This window comes from Ambystoma mexicanum, chromosome 12, assembly GCF_040938575.1.
Source record: "Ambystoma mexicanum isolate Mex_15411 chromosome 12, UKY_AmexF1_1, whole genome shotgun sequence".
Lineage (NCBI taxonomy): Eukaryota > Metazoa > Chordata > Amphibia > Caudata > Ambystomatidae > Ambystoma > Ambystoma mexicanum.
This window is the reverse complement of record NC_090936.1, coordinates 518,920,648-518,943,447: the sequence shown is the minus strand read 5'-3', so window position 1 is coordinate 518,943,447 and position 22,800 is coordinate 518,920,648. Positions and strand designations below refer to the sequence as shown.

Here is a 22,800-nt window from a genome sequence, read left to right as displayed (position 1 = left end):
CTAGGAATATAGCTTCAACAGGAGAACACCAAGCAATGGATCAAGATTGTGCCCACCTTTGCCTCGCAAACCTGTATCCCCCCTGCCCGACTGCAAACCCATGTGTCTCCCCTCCACGTGTCCTGCAAGAGTACTGTGGTGAACCAATAGAAGGACTTGGGCTACAGTGGGTCATGAAGAAATATGCCTATCTGGCCCTACCGCTAGGAGGGAAGAAGGAAGTCGTAGCAATGTCCTCTGGTGCAGGCTTTTTCTGATTATTATGATTGGTTATTTATAACACACTTAATACCGAGAGGTTTCTAAGCGCGACCTGGGGAATTGAACCTGTGTTGCTTCGTGTCATCTTGTTTCCAAGGCGAGCATGTTGCCGCTGAGCTATCTTCCCAGATAAGCTTCTGCCTGGCCCAACACTTGGATGCCAATACCATAGTTCAGTCTTTCAGGGATTCTAGTCAATAAAAACCACACATGTTCTCCTTAGGAAAATAAGGTTCTCATTAGACTTACTCATCTTGGCTTTGATCAACAGGTTTCAGATCTCTCTAGGATCATTGGTACACATAGGACACACACTGGTCCTATTTATAAGTTCCTCATACCTTTGCCAGTCTTCCCAGCCTTGGTACAAAGCACACATATCCATGTCACTCCGTTTTACATAGGGCGTGTGTGCCATCTCAGTTGTTTCAGGCTCTCATTCTCTGGTTGGCTTTCCCAGCCTTGACATACAGTGTTTGTATCTCATTCACTCTCCTTTACCTGGGTCTTGTGCCCATTCCGTTTTCTTAGATGCTTGTGTTTTTGTCGGTTTCGATACTCGTGGAAAACCGAAGTTCAGAGCCCTCACTGGCATCTTCGCTTTGGGAGCGTTCACTTCCCATTCGGTAATCTTTGTATCAGCAAAGGCACTCGCTGCATGAGGCTCTGGGAGCCGGGCTCATTTCCCTTCACTTGTCTCGACGTCAGTTGCCGGGCACTAGGCCCACAACTTTTTTCCCCAGTGGGCGCGCCACCAGGGAAGACGGTTTTCTCTCCATCTCTGTATCTCTCTTGACCGGAGCTGCTTGCTATGTCAGAGAGCCCGCCTCTCAGCCTCCAGCTAGCGGTCCTTGCTTCTCCTATGCCACAACCGGCTCTGCAGCTTGGCGTAGTACTGGCCCGCAAGGACGTAATCTTCGAGGCTAGCCTCTGTGTAGCGATGACTCCTCCTTCCATAGGAGTCGGTTACCCCTTCACAGTCCGTGCAGCTCTTATACACATCATCAACACAAAAAGAATTATGTGTTTGCTGCTCATGGCATTCAAATGATGTTCAGCATTAGCTGAACCCAAAAGAGCAAAGGAAGGAGTCTTGTTTGTTATTGTTGTGACAGGAGATCTCCAAGTCTTTGTCACACCCATATAAGCAGAAAGTGTGTTAAGGACTGGGAGTCTCTTATCAGAATGGGAGTCCTTTTCCCCTAGAGGGGAGCGACTCCCAGTGAGGAAGCACTTGCCCAGACCCCCAGGTAGGGTCTTGCTTAGCGGAGTCACCTCCCTAGCCTCAAAGGGGATGGCTTCCCTCTGTGGAGAAGGGACAAAATGGGCCAGTTTCATTACAGTACTCTTAACATTCAGTCCCGATTTTCTGCAAATGATTGCACCCTTCTACTGTGTTCCTTGTTGCATAGCACTCCGTTGCCTCACATATATAGAACCTAAACGGAACACTGCGTCAGGCATGGCGGTGCAAGTATTAATTTGGCAGGGTGCAAGAGTTTGATACAGGAGGTGACCTGTTCCTCCAACCAGGCTGGTTTTTGCCCAGGCCTAGAGCTAAAGTGGAGAGGGCCATGCAAAAATCACTTTCTGAAATATAGGGCTGGTTCTACAATAAGGCATCTATAGACGACGAGCCAGTCTACCACTAGCAGAATATTGGTGCAAAACCGAAACATTTGCCCTTAAAGGGTTCATAGTGTCAAAATGGACCTTAATCAGAGGCAGTGTGAACCAATGCCTGGGCCCTCCTGGAATGTAGAAAGTCTGCCCCTGTGCAACAGTGACATGAAGACGACCACCTAAAGGAAAGCGTTTGCTTATTCGCTTCCATTTCTTTATGGTTTTTTGTGCAAGTCGAAAAAGGATATAATGACATATCATATACAATATTAAAATATAGAAAAAGTGCCCAGAAAAAAAGCCCCTGCCCTCGCCAAAGCCTACTCAAATCCCTGCAACAGTGACTAGAAAGCAAACCAAACCTCGTGAGAGACAAGCAGGAGGCAGTGGGCGCCCACTCCTTCGCCGCTATCCTATTAAAGGTGAGCGGCAGCCAAGAGCCAACTCCTGTGCCCGAGCGTCGCCGCCAGCTGTGCGGCTTGGGCACAGTGCCAAGAGAAACACAGAGGCCAACAATGCAAACTAGATGCAATGCAACCTGCTGCCTAGTGTGTAGCCAGCAGGGGCAAGAGGAGAGGAGAACAGTTGCAAATAGCGCTTGCTGAGACGGGCGGGCTCTCTGGCACTAGCCAACACCAAACACAAACAGCTGTCCAGGGCCTTACCAAAAACGAAGCCCGCACCGGAAAGCGCTCCACCCGCCCATTATCATTTCCGGGCACTCGAACCAATGGAAAACAATTCAAAGGTGATCTATTTAATCAACTGTGCAAGAATGAAAGGCAGAGTCAGCCCCGGCAGGATGCAAACTTGCAGGCTTAACGCAGAGCCCTGCACAGCAGACACATTAACTTACCGAGCCACCTTGCACATTAGTCTTCTAGCAGGTGTTAAAACAGAAGTGAACCAATATCCGCATCTTGAATGATGAAAGGTTAAGCCGCTTCCCCAGTAGTCAAACCTGTGCCCACCACCTCAGACACATTAGCCCACTTGCTCATCTGGCAGACTAGTCAGTGGACCGAGACGATCAGAGAAGGTCGCCCACAAGAGAGGTGGCAGAAAACACATACCCCTCGACTCCAGCTGAATTTTGGACAGGTGGGAATGGAATACAAAGGCCACAGGCCGTGGACCGAGCTGGGGGATTTAGGCTTAGGGCATAGGCAAAGGGGCTCACTGGGGTAGGGCGGCCATGAGGCGCCATAACCGATAAATTGCCATGGCAACAAACAGGGGTCCGAAAAGGGAAAGAAAAGAAAAGAAAGATGCGAGAAAAGGTAGCAGGGAATAAAGACAAGAAGAGGAATAAAAAGGGCCACCAGGAAGGTAGCAAGCACACCCAGTTAGGGTAGAGCGCGACGGGATTCCCACCCAACTAACCCTGGGAAATGGAGTAGTGAGCAAGACGCTGGGAGGCAGGTTTGGCACCAGGCCGAGTTGTAGGCGGCACGCGTCTAAGCAGAGGATGCCAATTGGGCTGAGAGAAAGGAACCAGCCAAGGATAGAGGCAAACGTCTGGCTTGCAGGTACGCAAAGAAAGGGATTTGCCAGCAGAGCCCGATAAACGGTGGAAAGACCACTAGCAGAACAATCGGCCGGTACAAGGCATCACTCACCTTGGACATGAGGTGTCCAAAAGCACACCTGCTTTCTATCATGTGTTTATTATTGCTGTAAATATTCAAAGTCTACGGCCAAATGGTATTCTACACAGAATGGCATGTAGTTTCTGGTTACTAGTTACGGGTATGAAAGAGAGAAAGAGTGCCTACACTACTTAGCCTGTGATAGGAGAGTGCTGTCACTTCCGGGGTCTGTCTTTTGGACAGGACAACCGTCTACTGCACTACACGCGAGATGAGGCACGTGTTGCCCGTTTCCCAGACCTCGCAAATGTCCTGTGGCACACGTGAGGGCGAATCAATCATGCATTTTTTCACACATTTCAAATGGGAAAGAAAAAAAAGCTGCAAGCGCCATCGTTCCGAGAAAAACCAGGACTGGATCGCCTCCTAAGGCATGGCCATGGGAAATTGGAGAACTCCGATTTCTTTTGTTGCTTTGCATGCAGGGTGTCATGAACCAAACACAGACCAGAACAGGACAGCGGTCGGAGCTTTGAGGAACTTCGGCCATCAGCCTCGAGAAGGCGGTGGGGAGGAACCTTGAGGAGGGCAGGTTCTACCACCACAACGCTTGCATCTGTACTAACCAATAAGAAGCTCAGGCAAGGCCTCGCGCCTCATGGCGCGGGGGGCCACTTCAGGTGTGCAATGCAAACAAGAGACACAATGAGCATGAGTGCACAGTCTGGCAAAGCCTCGCCTCATGGCGCGTGGGGCAACTTCAGGTGTGCCAAGCAGACAAGAGACACAATGAGTACGAGTCCACAGTCTGGCAAAGCCTCACCTCATGGTGCATGGGGTAACTTCAGGTGTGCAAAGCAAACAAGAGACACAATGAGTAATGAGTGCAGAGTCTGGCAAGGCCTCACCTCCTGGTGCCACTTCAGGAGTGCAAAGCAAAAAGACACAATGAGGGCACAGTCTGGCAAGGCCTCACCTCATGCTGCTTGGGGCAACTTCAGGTGTGCACATGAGCAAAAACAGGTATGATTTTGTAAAGGGGGTCAGACCTGACCCCTGAGTAAGGCAGGCTAGGTATTGAAGTATGGAATAACAGATGACAAGTGACATTGATACGCGACAGTAGTGGAGGACGGGTGATACGGGCATAGTAGACCTGGAGGATTTAGAAGGATTCCACAGGGGGAGCAAGTCTGTCAGATCCATTTGATACATTAGGAGAGAACCCCCAGTAAACTGGGGCGCGCAGGCAGCAGTTTACCTCCCCTCCCTCCCAACTCTAACTTGGGCCTCTTTCTGTACCAGCTTGGTATTGTCAGGTGGCAGGGCTGGACTGGCCTATACAGAACTCTGGAGATTTCCGGGTAGGCCTCTGCACACTGGGCCTCTTGTGTGGTAACCGATTTCATTTCCACATTTTCTCAAATTGCTGAAAATTGGTAACATGGGGCCACTTTGAACATTATTTTCAGGGCTTCTTTTGGTTCCCAGTTCACCTCCGTCAGGTGGCCCTGCCCCTCGCAAAGTCCTCGTCTTCTGTCTGCATTTCCTCTTACAAGCAGGGTCTAATTTTAACATGCCTGCAGCCATGTGTGTGCAATGAGGCAGACTAAAGGCAAAAGACATGCCCCCTTATGATCAGGCACTGCAAGCTAAAGGGCAGCCAGCAGCACACCATGTGGCAAGAACATGCACCGTCATGCGTCTGTTAAGATGCACCGTGGCTGATGGGAAGGTCCATATTGGTAAAGGACTTTAAAGGGCACAACGTGGACCGAATTCTCATATGAAGTACAGCCGCGCATAGGCAAGTGTGCTGTTGCATTCTGTGTCCCCAGGAGTCCTCAAAACCCACGGTGAGAAGACTGCACAGTTGGGTAGAACTGCAGCCCCCCAGTGTGTTTAAACGGGCACCAAAATGCACCCTGCAAACTCTCGCAAGCTCTGCGAGGCAATAAAGGTTAGGGGCACTGGTGGAAATTCCAGTGGGAGGTTTCTACTGGACCTAGTTGTTGCCATATGTTTCTTAAGCATCTATGGAGCAGCCATGAAGAAATGTAGCGAATTCCATTGGCATTGTGGAACGGATTACTGAGGTCTAATTGGGGTCTATTGTTTTCAGGCAGTAGTTTTTTTGTTGTTGAAATAGTAGAATTTCCTTTGTTTTTTCGTGCACCATTGAACAGGCTGCGTGCGGCGGAAGAAGCCACAGACGCAAGCTCGACCTCCGCGTCAGCGCAGATCCGCCTTCTCCACAAGTCATGGCTTTAGGCCACCGCCTGATTGCTACCACAACTTCTTGAATATCTTACAGCTGTTAAGAAGTGTAAAGCAGCTGCTTGAACACTGCAGCGGAGAGGCAGCGGCAGTAGTGAACGAAAAGAAGTAGTGGAATTATGTTCACTGCTGGCCTGCACCCACTCCCCACAAACCCCACCACCACGCCCCCTCCTACACACAATACAGATCCCCCAACACATTCACCTGCTGTTTAAAGGAACGTTTAGTGTACGTTTCAACTTCTTCCTACACTTATTTTAAAACGGAACGGTTTCTTTTAAAAAAAAAAAGTATAGAACAATAAACTTCAAAAAAGTAGAGGAACACCACTCCCACCCACTCCGACCACTGGGTGGGAGGGACTGTGCAGCGGCAACTGTGAGGGCCAAGGCTATGATCACGCCTAGCAAAGGGTACCAAACCACTGAGTGTCTGCTCAGTCCAACAGCTGGAATAGGTAGTGGGGGAAAAAGGGGCCATGATGAGGTTTCTGTGGTAGGGTGGCAAAGGAGTGTTTCTATGGAAAAAGTAACGCAAGAAGAGGGGGATAAATGTACCAGAGGATTTGTGATGAAGCAGAGCAACAACATGCCTTGTGTTAAAATCGCCCGCACCCCGTGACATTCCCATCGGGCAGCAGCACGGTTTAATCCGTTTGTTTAGGAAGAAGCCAGGTAATTAAAATGGTGTAGTGGCCGTTCCCTTCAAAGGGCATACATTTCACTTGCACTCACCACTCAATCCTTCCATCCCCACGCACTCCTCACTAGAAAAATTATCCCTCCGTTGCTACAGTTACCAGCCAGCGGGACAATGGGTCATCCCAGATGGTTTAAAAAAAACAAAAACAGCTAAATGAATAGCTTTTAATACATTTTATCTTAATCACAAATCAAAAACAAAAAATAACCTGCCAGTAGAAATGCATTATACCAGATACCTCAATTAAGGAAGAAACCATAAGAATAACAAAAATACAGAAATACAGATACATTCAATCTTCAAGCATTTGGGTTATGCCATAGACTTCTCTCCACAGCTTGTTAAGGTAGACAATGAGCCCCTCATGTGAGCCAGACTTAAAAAGACCCCACAGAGTATCCGGAGAGAGGAGGTATTCCAACCCCAATGCCCGAATGGCGCTTCCACGTAGCTCATCCAGTGCTTCGCAGAGTGTCCGGAGATGTTGCACTGTCTCCACCTCACCTTTACCCCAGAACCAACCACATCCACCCCCCCTCGGGATTTTGGATCACCAACCTGTGACTTCAAGCGTATTCACTGCATTGAATTTAAGGCTGAGATAGACCCACACAATGTGATTACCCAGGAACTTGGAGATGTATGAGGGGGACCATCTGTATTTATTTATTTATTTCACATTTATAAAGCGCTCACACAGCCCGCAGGCATCGAGGCGCTGTTACAGGAATTGTCTTTTTTTTTTGTTTTTCTTAGTTGCGTAATTGTGTGGGTTTTTTTTCTTAGTTACGTATTTATAACGCGCTTAAACACCCAAAGGTTTCTAAGCGCGGACCCGGGGATCGAACCTGTTGTTGCTTCGTGTCGTCTTGCTTCCAAGACGCGCACGCTGCCGCTGAGCTATCCTCCCGGGATAAAGATCCAATATATACGGAAATAAGCCATCAGCCGTTGACTTGGTCACCAAATTGACAATCATTTGTTTGCATTTGAGAGAGACCAATTTCCCCCTCATTGCATTCTTAAATTGGTTTGGACCCAGCAGAAAAAGAACCTTCCGAGAACTCCCAAGCCACTGCTCAGTCAGGCACAACATCTTCCCCAGAATTGAACACTTCATATAAACAGCCTTGGTGATAAGGGCCTTAAAAAGAATCCCCATCAGGGTATTTCTCCAGCCGTGCGCAAGTCTCCAACAGAGCGTCAGGCTGACAAGTACAATACGCTCATGAATCATGGTGAGATCAAACTCCAGGGCAATCATTTCTGCCAGAACACAAGATGGGAATCTTAGAAGACGCCTTAGGGCCCTATCTCAATCTTAGTAAGAACCTCTAGAGCGCCGAAACCCCAAACCTCTGCCACAAAGCTAAGAATCGGCACTACTTTTATGGTGTATAGTTTAAGCAATGTTCCCACCGAGCATCCTCCACCCCTACGTGCGAATGAACCTATGGTCCCCACAATTCGCGCCAAGCAGACCTTAAGGCCACACAGATGAGATAGATCTCTTGCGTTTGCTTGAAAAATACCCATATAGACTTAATTGTTCACAACCGGAATTGCAGTACCATTCATATTCCAGCCCGCTCCGATTGCATGCTTGCGACAGTTTTCAAAGACCACAATTTGTGTTTATCCTCAAAGAATTCAGGACAGAGTAAGAGTGGAGGCTATCCAAGGAGATTTGAAGGGCGCTTGGTGTACGGTCCAGGACAACAATGTGGTCTGCATAACCCATCCAACGTACCACCATATCACCAAGCTTTGGAGGGAGGCCCTTCGGTCGGGTAGCGCAAGTCCCATATCAGAAAGATACAGATTAAAAAGGATTGGGGTCAGGAAGCAACCCTGTTTCAAGCCCATGCCATTTTGCAAGCCCATGCCAGTTTGGATCCAAGCCGAGGTTCCCCAGTCAGCCTTTACCCTTATTTTGACATGCGTCTCAGCATGTAGCAACATAACCATCTTTAAAAGACCAGGTGGAATACCCAAGACTTCCAGCTTCCCCCACAGCCTTGCGTGAACCACTGTGTCGAAGGCAGTGCTATAGTCAACAAAAGCAGCATATACAGGTCTCTTGCGGATAATCCTTGCCTGTTCCAAACGTCCAATATAGCCAGAAGGCGATAGTTGCGCGGGTCAGTTCTGGTACCCTTCTTATACACCGGTACCAGGATGCAGTCATGCCATGAGGATGGGAGGACCTGGGTAATATAATACAACTAAATAAATGATGAAGAGCCCTGGCCCAGAGGGGGGTGTCTGCCTTGATGATTAAGTTACAAAGCCTGTCTGACCCTGGCACCGAGTAACCGCTCCAATTACCGCGCATGCGCCCCGTGGACCAGCCTTTATTGGCATGTGCACGTGACTGCAGTCTACTTAAAAGGGACATTACAGCGCCCGGCCACCTGCAGGAGACAGCCCAGAAGCACAGGCCCCACATGCAAGGTGCACACATTCACCACAAGTGTAGCCAGACAGCATTCCCACAGGATGGCCCTACGGCCAGCAGAAGATGGCGGCCCCTTCACACTGGGCACAACAACACTTATGGTACACAAGCTGAACCCTGGGACCAGGAAGGGCTCATCTCCGCCTGGAGCTTCCAACTCAAAGGCGAAAACTCCTGCATCCTGCCTGGGCGCCATTTCCACCCACCACTGTGAGTAAAATTAGTAACATCCACCCCCTCTCCCACTCCTAGATTCTCTGTTCAATGATTGGTAGTCTCGCTTTGGATTTGCACACGTTTACAGGATGTTGTGCTGGGTTTGCAAGCGACACTTACTATAAAGTGGAAAGAGTGCCAATGCAGGACGAGCTGCAGACCCCCGGCCCCTCCCCCTTGACGCACGCAGGCTCCAGCAGCCATTTAAACAATAATCACATCGCTCAGAACTATAATTTGCAAGTCTATGGTTTTCCGTCTTCCTGTATAAACACCAGACCTAACATGGAGGCTTGGCACGGCGCGTCAGCCCACCTAGCGCCATCACTCTGCTCAGGCCTGCGCATCTGTAAACTTTGAGAACAAGCCTCTCTTGAAAGATGGCCTTGCACATTAAGACTCTTTGCTATCTCCCCGCACATGCAAAAGGGCGGGGTGCATCCTGTAAGGGGAAGCAGGAGGGGGTATGGCCGTGTCTGTCTGAAAGGCATGAGAGTCATCCGGCCAGGGCTTAAGTGGCAACTAGGAAACCCTACATAGTCCTACCATTGCTCCCAAACAACCTTCCCCTGAAGAGGCAGAGACTCAAACACTTCCCCCATCAGGCCAAGGGAGGGGGCGGGGAAACGTCACACCCTGCCAGCAAACGATTCCACCGACCATTCCTGCGGATGGGCCCCCTCCTCAGAGGTCCATGGAGCACTCCTCACACCCTCAGACCACCAGACACCAGGTAACTTTCTAGACCAAGCATAAGGCAACCTCCTCAGACGGCTACAGGGAGTTCTTCTTAGAAAGCTGCAAATTGTCTTTGCCAGAGCTGGTCATTGGGCCGGCTCTTGGCGGATCCGAGATCCGGCACCAGATCTGGAGCCAGATCCCGGGATCCGGCCAGAGTCAGCCGCCCAAGCCCATGAACCGCGCTGGAAAAACAAACCACAACAAAAAAAATAGCGCCCGCGATGGCAGCATTGCCTTTTACCGCGCCTTTGGCACTGGTGCGTAATGCACAATGCTCGCTACATGTACAACTGAAAGGAATCAGTTGTACATGTAGCGACCATTGTGCATTACACACCAGTGCCAAAGGCGCGGTAAAAGGCAATGCTGCCATCGAGGGCGTTTTTTTATTTTATTTTTTAAAAGTATTCCAGCATTGCTGGATGTCCACTACGAGCACCGCCCCCTCTAGACCACTGCCTTGTGTTGTGGTACCCCCACCACATTTTTTCCATTTCCACCACTGGTCTTAGCCAGATAGAAATGGGCCTTGTCAACTGACGATCACCGGGGTTCTTTCTCTAGCCACCGAAGGCATAGGGCATCTTCCTCGAGAGGAGCATGCCCTAAGGCATCTTCCTGAGGAGACTGTGTCCTAGGGCACCCTTCCTCGGGGAGGGTGCCCTGTCCTAGGGCATTTTCCTCAGCGGGGAAGGGGGGACCCTGCCCTAGGCCATCTTCCTCGGGCCGGGGAGGTGGGGGGGAACCCTGCTCTAGGGTATCTTCCTGAGGAGGACACTGCCCTAGTGTATGTTGCTGAGGAGGACCTTGTCCTAGGGCATCTTCCTTGGGGGAAGGCGCCCCACCCTAGGACATCTTCCTCTGGGAGGGCGCCCTGCCCTAGGACATCTTCCTCATGGGGGACTCTGCCCTATGGCATCTTCCTGGGGTTGGGGGGCTGCCCTAGGGCATCTTCCTCGGGGGGAAGGGGGACTGTGCCCTAGGGCATCTCCCCGAGGAGGACCCTGCCCTAGGGCATCTTCCTCTGGGAGGGCGGACCCTGTCCTAGGGCATCTTCCTCGGATAGCCACTCAGCTCAAGAGAAAGGCATGGGGGGGGTCTTGGTTAGAATGAACTGGACGTTTTTTAGAGTTCCTCATGGCTGTCCACGTCAATTTGGCACAGAAGTACTTGTGCACTCTCCCTCAAAAACGAACTATATGTTACTCAATAAGAGAAAAAATGTTGGTTTTCTACATGGCCGATTACAATAGTCTGGCGCCTCGCAGCATCATCACACCAGACGCCTCGCAGCATCATCACACCAGGTGACCCACAGCATCATCACACCAGGCGACCCACGGCATCATCACACCAGACGATCCAAGGCTTGTGCACTTCACATCCATCCTTCTCATATCAGGAGTGGAATCCATGCCACACTGCTCACCTTACATTGTGACCATCATCTATCCAAGGGTGACATTCGCAACCTCAGTTCATGCATACATCTAATGCCACAAGGGGCGTTGCAGGGGTGGAGGTTGGGGGGCTGCTATAAGCCCGGTTCTTTTGGTCGTAGGCCCGGATAGTAGCTCAGGGGCTACACCCATAAGGCTAGCTAGCAGGGGCGCCGAGTACACGGGGGCTCTGGGGCCCGGGCACCCCCCGGCAGAAGCAAGTCGGGTCGGAGACCCCCGGGCCGGAGAGAAGAGACGCAGTATGGATGGCCCTTTGTTCCATCCATACTGTGTCCCTCTCTGGCAGCCCGGATGAAAGCCCGGGAAAAAAAACGATGTTTAAAAATTGAGGGATGGATGCAAAGCAAGAGGCTCTTGTTTTGCATCTGTCCCTCAATTTCTAAAAATCGTTTTGGGTTGGGTATACTTCTACATCTGTGCACCCCTCTTGGCAGCAGGGCTTCTATAATTGTAATACTATGCTTTTGCTGAGGCAATTCTAGTTCATCTTAGTGGGGCTGCTATACTTTTGATGGGACAACATCAGCACCTCTCAGTTGAGCTGCTACACTCTTATTGACAAGGCCCCAGCACTTCTCAGCAGATTTATTTATTTTAATTGGTTATTTATAATGCACGTAATACCCAGAGGTATCTAAGCGCGGACCGAGGGATCGAACCTGTATTGCTCCATGTCGTCTTGCTACCAAGGCGAGCATGTTGCCCCCGAGCTATCCTCCCGAGACTCTGAAGATCTGAAGTACATTTAATGATACAGAACCAGAACTATTGAGCAAGTCTAACATCTTCATCATCATCAGAATAACTGAACACTTTTGTGTATATACAAGAGCTAATATATTTGAAGGGATGGAATTACTCAGAACGTAACAGCACTATTCAATAACCCAAAGTTCTTAAGCATAGTTAATGTGTAAATACTACCCTTCTCACCGTTGGGACAGTACTGCTACTTCTCACAGAGGCTTCTACACCTTTTATGGAGCAGCACTGATTCAGCCTACTGGACAGCTTTGCTTTTAATGGCACTTCTCAATAGGGCTGCTATACTTCAATAGGAAATGACCAACACTACCCCGCAGGGAATTGCATACTCAAGCAGCACTTCCACCCACCACAGCTGCTTTATTTTTAATGGCACAGTGCGTGTACTTCTCAGCCACTCTGCTTTACATTTAAACAGACCAAATTGTTATTTCTCAGCAGGACTGCAACACTATACCATTGTGTTCTGTATGTTGAGTGCTTCTTCACCACCAATGTGGGTTCATGGCACTCTCCCAGTGTCTAAATAGTAGATCTGGCTACATTCAATTGGCAACAGGAATGTCCCGAGCTGCCTGGTGTCCATAAGCTGCCGCTCAGGATGTTGGGAGCCGTGATGGGGCAAGGGATAGAAGGCTCGAGCCTGTAGGATAGCAGAATCAGCAGGGTCTTAAAACCTGCTCACTCATTCTGGAGTGAGGGGCCATGGTGCAAAATGAGCCTGATCCCACATACAGGGGGTTGTTACCCCTTTATCTCTACTGAATGAAAGAATGAGCTCTATCAGACACAAGTTATCACCCCTGCATACACAACAAATGAATCTGGTATGGATCTACAGATCGAGAAAACTGGAGTGAGAATTCAGAGTGTTTTAACAGAAATATAATTGTCTTCCCAGATGGGAGGCTGTCTCCATTAATATACATGGGGTCACTGAGATGACCAAGAGGGAAACTGTACATTCAGTTGTGAGATTACCAGCAATGGGTATACTATGCACCAAGGAGTGAGGTGCCCACTCAATATGTCACACTGTTTAAAGGTGTGAGACCCATCCTGAATGCTTGGCCAAAGAGCCTTGGCCAGAGTTTAACACTGAAGAAGTGAGCATGTGATCCGGGGTCTGCACCCCACACACACGCATGGGATTCCCATGCACCCACTTGCAAGATGTGCACCAAATTAGTGAGATTGTGCTCCAAGGTAGGAGGCACACACAGTCTTTGCTCTGAGGTTTGACACACTCACAGGATGCGATGGCATTTCGTTCTCACATCCTAGTTGTGTTGCTTTGCCTTTTGAGGGCTACTACAACCTGGATGATTATAGAGGGGTGGAGTAGGGTCAGTGTTGGCCTACTGGAATGCAACTGGGAGGTTTAAACCTCCTTACTTGACTTTAGTATATGCAGTAAATGCCAGCCAATGTTTCCCTGTTCAGCAGACCCCCCACCCCCACCCACCAAGTTGGTGACTATGTGCAAATGCGGTCATATAACCACTGGTGATGTCACTTCCTATATTTGGGCACCCCCCGGGAAATTCATAAGTCGGCTCCCCTGCTAGCTAGCCCAGAGTCCCGACAACTGCCCCCCCACTTTTTCCGGACCCAACACTCCCCCGTGACTGGCAAGCGTGTCGTTTGGTGATGTGGCGTTCACCTGTGGGACAAACGCAAAACCATAAGGTGATCTCTACCCAAGATTGGGACTGGTCATGGGTCACACATTGCAAAGGGCACTCATCTCACATCATCATGGGGACCATATAACAGTGTGAAAAGCAACATTTCACAGTGGCACGTGCACCATGGGTATACCGATGTAACCATAGCTGCTAAGTTTCCCAGTTCTATTGGTAACACCTTGAGCCAGTCCTGATGTTTCTCCCCCACTGCATCCTGGGACTTGTAGGCCCATACTTACAATGGAAAAAATGAAACTACACGTTCCAGCATGCAATTGGAAAATAAAACCCGGACTGGCTCGAGGTGTCACGCATGGAACTGGGAAGCTTGGCACCCATAATAAAGTGTAGTGCTTTGAAACCGCTATGGTGGCAATTTGGTGCCGTATAAAATAACAACGTAACATCTCTTGACTGGCATGCCCGTGATAGGCTCTCAAGCAGTGACATGGATGACCACAGAGCGTCAAAGCAGCGCGTCCTTCTGTGAAAGCTACATCAGGACAGACGCCGTCACACGCCCAGCCGTGAACAGGACCAGCAGAGCGCCCAGTCACCATAAGGTGCAGTGGAAACACACACTTTACTCGGAGCCATATAAGTGGGGGTCCAGAAATTGGAAGGGTGTTTTTTTACTATAAAGTATTGGGCTGTTAGACAGGAAAGAGGCCGAGGAAAGAAGGGTGGGTGGGAGTAGAGTTGCAAGTGGGCAATGAAAGAGGCAAACTACGGAGGGGGCGCAGGGAACTAGAAAGTAAAGCAGAAAACAAAAGTGGACGGGAGAGAGATGGAGGGGAGGGGCGGTAATTGAACACAAATGATGACGCTGGTCCCCCAATTTAAGAATATGCTTCGCTCGGGACACTTCGCCCCTTCTCAGTATTCTTTCATCCAGTCCCTCACCCCGCCCTTTCTCATTATAATCGATAGCTGCCCTCTCTCTCCTACCTCCGGTAGCTCTCGCTTCCCGGTCCGTACCTGGCTCGGGAGCTCAGTCTCCATGGTGTGCAGTGGGGGGCTCCCCCGGCATGGCCCGGCGGCCCCTCTCTCTCTCCCCGGGGTGGGAAGTTTCCGGGCCTGGGTCCTGGGGAAGAGTTAGTTGATCGGTCTGAGCGGGGCTCCGCCGCCGCCTCCTTCTCCTTTCCCTCTAGCAGAGGCGGCTGACGTATCCTCCCTCCTCCCCCTGCCCTCGCCCCCGCCTCCCCTTCCTCACCATCCTTCCTCTCCTGCCCAGGGGGCGCTCAGCAGCGTCAAGCATCCGTGCGGGGAGGGGGAGAGGGGGGTAATGAAATGACCTGGGGGATCCAAGAAAACTCCCGGGGTAAAGTGGGCCCGGTAGTGTGACGGGAAGGGGGCCAGTCATGTTCCATAATGACAGTGTTCCGAGAGGCAAGGGGAGCAGAAGTAACCACGGCTACCGGAACGGTGGCTAAAAGCGAGGTACAAAAAGGCTGAGGAAAGTGACCTAATACAGCCAAGAGTGACCTCGGAGAACTAAAGACAAGTGACCCGAGTGAGCATGCCCCGTTCTAGTCAGGAGATGCGTGCCCATGCTTAGCTGTGGTCTAAACCCAGTACCCCAATTCCCAGAATGGAACGTTCAAACCAGGACTGGACTGCCATCTCCCGAATAGAATGGTACATGTTGGCATGCATGCCTGAAAGAGGTTGAGAAAAGTGACCCAAGAGAGAAGCAAGGGGAAGCATGTGTACGGCAAAAAAAGTCACCCATGAGGAGATGGGTATAGGTTACCTAAGAGAGAGGAGGGACCCAGGGGAGCAGACCTGTTTTGAAAACCAAAAACCCTGAGATTGCTTCCTAAAGCTCTGCCATTGCCACACATAGCGTAACAGGTGTGTGTGTGTGCCTGTGTGTGCACACAGACACACATTCACTCAGTTTAATTATTAGACCCTACTGAGGTGAAAAAAACAGGACGTCTGTAGTTTACATTATAACTCCTGCAAATAAGGCACAGAAGGTTAAGCAGATTTGTCCAGGGTCACACACTTTAGTTAAATGGTGATGCCAGGATTTGAAACCAGTCCACGCACCTTAGGGATTTGACAGCATATCTTTTGCATTGATTTGAATAAGACTCTTATTTAAAGATATTATTTGAAAAGTACGCATCATAAGAAAACATCATGGTCAATAAATAAACCCCCTATAGAAATACATTAATCAAAAAGTGAAAAATTGTAGTTTTTTTTCTCCATCTTGATGGGAAGACTACAATTACCAGAATGCAAAGAAATGCGTGTCAAGTAACACATCGATGACAGTAATGGGCTGTGACAAATTTATATCTGTAAGAGAAACCCCCCAGAGATTTTTCAAAATTTGAGGCGCCCTAATTGTTAGCATGCCAGAAACATATGCAGTTGCAATTGTGCTTAACTTTTATAAGGTGGCAAGCAAGTTTCTTCACCAAGAAGAGTAAACCGATTTCGGATGCCAAATCTGCCACAAAAGTGGTATAAGTCTACAATTTAGGTGGTGAAGGGGAAATTCACAACCACCTTAGGAAGATGCCCACCACATGATTTTTACCTGGCATGTATAGAAGTCACTCCAGTACTCACACACCGTAGAAGGGGCTTTTTGGCCGAAATTAAATGCTACAAGAAGAGCAATAGTCCTAACCCAATTGTTCAAACAAACAAACAAGTACGCTTTAGTGTCCCTTTAGGGCGAACGACCACAACTCCAACAACATCCTCCGAGGAGGAAGAGGATCAAGGGCCAGATACAGGGAAAAACACAAACAGACGACAAACTCTCTCCAGTCCCAGGAACCTCACATCCAAGTCCATTCTTAGAACATAGTCTACAATTTATCAAGTAAAGTTTTGTCCAAAGCTGAGTTGTCCCTTCTGAATAAAGGTTTATCATTTGCACCCTTTTGTCAGTCGGACCTTATTGAGTTTCAGATTGATCTTTTAAAATGTATTCGAAAGCTCATATTGAAAAAGTTCATCCATAATCAGGTTAAAAAACATATGCCGAAACAGGTACAAGAACCCGTTAGTCATTTAACTATAGCAGACATTGAAGATACTAGGCTATTAATGTCACTAACAGAGGACCCACAACCCACACATATTTCACTCCAACAAGAGCTGGCATTTACCAACAGAATGTCCAACTCTTAGAACACAAATCTAGATCCAAATTTGTACCACCTTCGCCCAATGATAATGTGATCGACACTGTCTATCAGGCTGTGATTCAGGATATACACAAGTATATGGACCATTCAAAATTCGATTTGAACAACTCCAACTGCAATTTATCGTCTCCAGAAAAAGAAGCACTTAAAAGCCTTATGCAGGACACTAGTATTGTCATTAAAGAGGCAGATAAAGGCGGAAATCTAGTGATTTTGAATACTCAGGATTATATTAACATGGCCAATGATCATCTGACTACTCCGCGCTGCTACAAATTCTTACCAGTCAATCCTACACAACAAAGAGTTTCGGATCTTAAATCCCTTATTTAGGTATGGCACTCACGTGGCATGCTTACTGATGACGAAAGACATTTCTTATACCGGCCATTTCCAGTCATTCCCACCTTCCGAAAGTCCACAATGATTTCTCGACATTACCTCAAGTTAAACCTATTATGAGTGGCCTTGTATGGGCCACCAAGGGTCTCACCCAATATATTGACACTGCTATCAAGGACATTGAACCAACACTTCCTGCCTTTCTCCGTGATTCCACACATACTCTCCTGATTTTGCAAACTGTAGAGTGGCGTTCACATTATCTTTTGGCAAGCTTTGATGTCAAAGTACTTTAGACATCCATTCAACACAATCTGGCACTTGATACCATTGATTTCACGTTTTGCAACCATTCAGCTTCATACATGCAGCATGTTCAAATGATCAAAGATTTCTTGGCATTCACCTTAGAACACAACCAGTTTTTATTTAACCAACAATGCTATGTGCAGACAAAAGGTGTAGCCACGGGTGCACAATATGCTCCATCTCTAGCCAACCTCTTTATGTTTTTTTTTAGCATAAGTGCATTTTTGGTGCCCATGAATTCAACTCAAATGTAGTTGTTTGGAAAAGGCACATTGAGGACGTTTTGCTAATTTGGAATGGGACGGTTGAAAGGCTTGCAGCTTTCTCAGACTATTTGAATCAAAACAGTTTTGGTATTGAATTCTCTGGACATGCGAGTCCCGATATGTTGGAATTCTTAGATTTAAAGATCCAAATCATTAATGGGGCCTTACATACACAAACCTTCAGAAAAACAATGGCTGTGAACGCCACCCTACATGCCTCGAGCTGCCATAGACGTTCTGTCATAAACAATATTCCACCGTGCCCGTCGCAATTGCAGCTTTGCGTCTGCATATGAACTGGAGTGTGTACTGATCAAGCAGAGGTTCTCAGAACGAGGCGATTCAGCACAATCTATCAATAAAGGCTCTGAACGCACTAACAAGATCACAAGAGATTCAATTTTAGCCATTCATAAACCCAAAGTTACTTCAAATCCAACTGAAGTTCAGTTTATTACCAAATATGCTCAGGATAGTGGTAACATGTATCAATTATTCAATAGACACAGGCATCTACTTTGTCTTGAGCCGGATCTACATGCCTACATCTCAAAACGACCAAAATTAGTCTTTACCAGGAACAAAACTCTTAGAAACCAGCTTTGTCCCTCGTTCTTAGAGCCGAAGCCTGCTCATTTACCCCACAACACATGGCTCAAGCCTAAACCATTTTGTTTTTTCAAATGTGGAATATATAATTTCTGCCAATTCACACTCAGCAAGAATGTGTTCACATGTCATCAAGGTCTGAAAATACAGATTCGTGACTTCATCAATTGTAAATCAAAGTACGTAGTCTATGCCATTTTATGTGTATGCCAGAAGGTATATGTAGTTTCGACAATTAGAGAATTGCGGGTTCGCATTCGGGAACATTTTGATCACCTTAAAAGTCAGGATCCAAAATTGCCTCTTGCAACCCACTGGCAAGCATGTCACCAATTGGATTCGGTTAAAGATTTAAGGTTCATTGGACTGCTACAAGCACATGCCCACCCAAGAGGTAGTGACCGGAAATTACTACTTCGACAATTTAAGGCACGGACCATTGCCAAACTCAGATGTACTAGGCTGGGACTCAACAAAGATGCAGAACTGAATGTCTTTCTTTAATAATGCATCATGATTGCAATGTATTAATGTTGGAACAGTCTCCCCTTGTTGGCATTGTACTTTTTACTTTCTATTTTCTATCCACCTTACTTTCTCCAGTTACTGGTTAGGATACACCAGAGTACGTAATTTGAATGAATTTTGGGTGTCCCGTCTGTTCCTGCCCACAACTCTCATTTTCTATATGCACATGCACCCCATGCTATTTTGTTCTCCCCCTGTATCATGTCTTTTCACCATCGTTATCCACTTGGTAAATCACCTTTCTCCACTCATATCACGCACCTGGCAAAAGCATACACACACATTTTCTACTACTACTAATTCCACATGCATCTGCGCAACACCAACAGTACCTCCCTTTAACCTACTCACCAAGTTGTCATTCTTTTTATTCTATTCGTATAAATAGGATTTTCATTTCCAACCAATAATGTAGCATTACAGACATTCTGTAGCAAAGGCTTACACCAATCATGATTATTTATTACTTACAGTATTTATCAATGGCTTGTATCCAACATTCACCCAATTTTGGTTAACCAATGTACCCTGTCCTTTTGGTACGCATCATTGTTTATGACATATACTTTGGAATGTACGTTTCGCCCGTACTATCCTTTCACCACATCACGTGATTAGGACTCTGCACGTGATCGCGACATGCTGCGCAATACCCGGAAGTTCTTATACCTTCCGAAAGGATTCGGTCCAGCGTCCGAGATTAGCGTGCGCACACATACTGCTGGAGCAACAACGCAGGGGATCCAACCCTGTGACAATAGGTATGGCATGAGATTTCCAAGTGGTCTAACTACCCTTGCGCATGGAATCTTACATGCAAGCAAGATCTCGTTCCCTTCAGCTTGGGTTTCACGCACGCCTCTTGTGGTTATTACTTTCAGGCTTTACTATGAGGCTTTAATTTGGATACGTGAATCATATTTGGACTGCAAGAACCATACAGCACGACCGTGACCACCAGTTTATTTTTAGCAACACACAGAATCTCAGGTAACTTTCCGCTACAAGCGTTTTCTCATTTGCTTATATTTAATACGTCTCTTGTCTTGACCCCAGTGCTCAACACATCAATCCGTTTATTTCCACAGGCTTGTTCGCCCACGTTACGAACGGTTGTAATTGTCCATTTTCACGACCATTCAGAGGTCTTGAAGTGCTCATCTCTACTATATTTACGGTAACCCACTTTTTATGCAATTTATATAGTGGGCTCTGTAGTATAAATTATTGTATTTTGGCAACATCTGGCTGGCTATATGTGTGCTACATTATAGCAATAATGTGATCCCATGCAGTGGCGCTGCACTCCAAAATACAATAATCTATACTACAGCTCACCAGGGCTGGCTTTTTCAAGGACATCTTCCCATTTTTTCAATCCTTATCTAGTTCACCACGGGATAGCACATTTTTTTTTTTTTTTTGGTTGTCTTGATTACTTTCTCAATACATTTTTTTCACATATTCTCTCACTTTTTAGTTCTGCGACAGGACTAGTCAGTTGGACACCCTACCTACCTTTTGATAATAGCATACCTATCCATTCTGGTTCCGGCACGCTGCTAAAACACTTTCTGTCCTCCATACTGAACTCGCTGTGTGTGACACTGATCGGGTAACTAATAGAAGACTCACCAATTGGTCTTTTGTGATTTTTTATTCCACTCAAACATTGCACAAGTTGTCACTAAGTCTTTTTTCAACTACTTATCAAGGACCTCTCTTCACAGTACCCTTTTCCTCCCTTTTTTTGGGTCGCTTGGTTCCCCAACATCCTGTTTTGGACACGTTGACATTCAACATCTACATTGGTAATGTTTTGTTACATTTGTTTTTATCACACCATCAATTTCTGCTTTTGTGTTTCTTTCTGTTACATTTGGCCCTTTATTCATGATCTGCATGTGATGTTTACTTGTGTCTTTTCCATTCCCATTTGTATGGTGGACTGCACCTGTACTTAACCTATGGGGCATTTATGATTTGTTTTCCATTTACCTTTTTTTGTTTCCCTGCAATATAATGCTATATGGGTTCCTTTTGATTTGTTTCAATCATATACAGTTTTGCTTTGAAAAGGAGTCTGAGTTGGGTCGAAACACGTGTCGGCAGACCTGTGGCAGACCTGTTCTAAATTCTACTATGAATAATGTTTTTTCAAAACCAGATGTCTTTGTGACTTTGCCATTTTGTCTGAATTATACCCATTGTCAAATCATTCCAACCTTACAATTGTTTGCTACACTTGCATCCTATTCAACCCGCATGATTAGCAGCGCACCTTGAATGAGGTGACACTCCCCATTTCCTTCTTGCAACTTGTAGTAGGTTTGAGGTATCTACTAGTCCCTCTAGGGTGCAGCAGCTTTTATGTTATTCAGATTTTGTGGTTTTTCATGAGTCTTTTTTCTCTCTATTGTTGCCCAAGCGCCTCATCTACCGGGCATACCTCGATCTAGTCTCATGTATAGAAGTTATTCTAGTTTTTGCATTGACTGTTCTTCAATGAAAATGGGAATACATTTGAATAAGCAGTTTTACATTTATATAATTGTGTGAGCCCAGAAGTCTGATGGTAGATTAATATCTAAATATACGCTATGTCTGTTTTTAACATGGTGACTGCTGAGATTACACAATTATACAGCAACAAACAATTGATGCTGTTTGCTAACAGCTTGATTTACTTGTGACCTTCCTGGTCAAGGGCTACTTTGTATTTACTGTGTGGGGTGTGCTTCGCCCAAAACAAGCCGTATGGGTTCAGCCCCAGCAACAGCCTTTGTTTTTTCTGGGAAGGATTTGTCACCGTCTGTGACAAAATTGTTATTGCTCTGCAGGAGTACAGGAATGAGTAGTGGCTAAATGCCTACTGAGCCCCCACACTACTGCTAAAGAAGCAGTGATTACAATCATAAGGAGGGAACAGGAACAGCCCCACAGTCATACCTTCTTCACCTCTTTTGGTAACATGGGCAAAGGGTGGTCTATATCTTCAGGAGGGGTGTGAGCTGATACATTTGCAAAACAAACAGCAATAATAAAGTGGTACCAAGATAAAATAATGTCCAAGCAAACTTTTATTAAAATATAGGGATGTAAATCAAAATACTCAATGTACACAACTCATTCAAAACACTGAAGTCTCACCCCTGTAAGAGAAGCAGAGAGACTGCAGACTTGGATGAGAAAGGGCACTTGTTTGGTAAGCAGAAGTTGTGAGGCAAAATACTTCAGCAACAATGTCAAAGTTCATGGATGTTCTCAAAAAGGCAAAGACAGGGGTTTAAAAGTCACTATGGACCCTCAAAGTGCCCTAGGGATGAAAGCCGCTTCAAAATACCGTTGTCTTGGGCGCTCAATAGCTTCGAGCCAGGCTTCTAGATGCTTTTACTGCAAGCAAGCCGATGTCAACGATGTCAGCTGCTTCTAGACTTCTGGGTTGCTGGGAAGCCCAATCCAGGGATAAGGTGAGTCCTTAGTTCTGCACTTCCACTCCACAAAGTTGTCTGGCACCTGCAGGGGATACTTCACCACCAGTGCACAGACAGCAGAGAGGCCTTGGTCCACAGCAGTGTCGACCCCACATTTACAAGTGTTCCATGGGGATGGTTAAAGAGCAGAGCTTGCCTCTGTCTTGAATGCCTTCTGTCTTCACCTCTATGGCAGAGGACTTTGGAATAAGCTGTATTCCCAAGAGAGGTCCAGTGAATGCTGCTTCCTCTTGTGAAAGTTCACAGATGAAGCAATCAATGAGGTTTTCCTCCTTATAAAGGCAAAATAATAAGGG

At 47.1% G+C, this 22,800-nt stretch overlaps 1 protein-coding gene across 6 annotated transcripts in view; it reads right to left on the bottom strand.

Moving 5' to 3' along the window:
* DENND2A (DENN domain containing 2A) overlaps positions 1 to 22,800 on the bottom strand; it is a 420,914-nt gene that overhangs the window by 348,766 nt on the left and 49,348 nt on the right. For 2 of the 6 annotated variants that reach the window (XM_069628808.1, XM_069628813.1), the window contains exon 1: positions 14,762 to 14,938. The exons of 3 other annotated variants lie outside the window; for them this stretch is intronic. The gene's annotated coding sequence lies outside the window, so the exon portion shown is untranslated. Of the gene's footprint in view, positions 1 to 14,731; positions 14,939 to 22,800 lie in introns of those variants that run through there. One more of the 6 variants, XM_069628809.1, reaches the window with a different exon arrangement.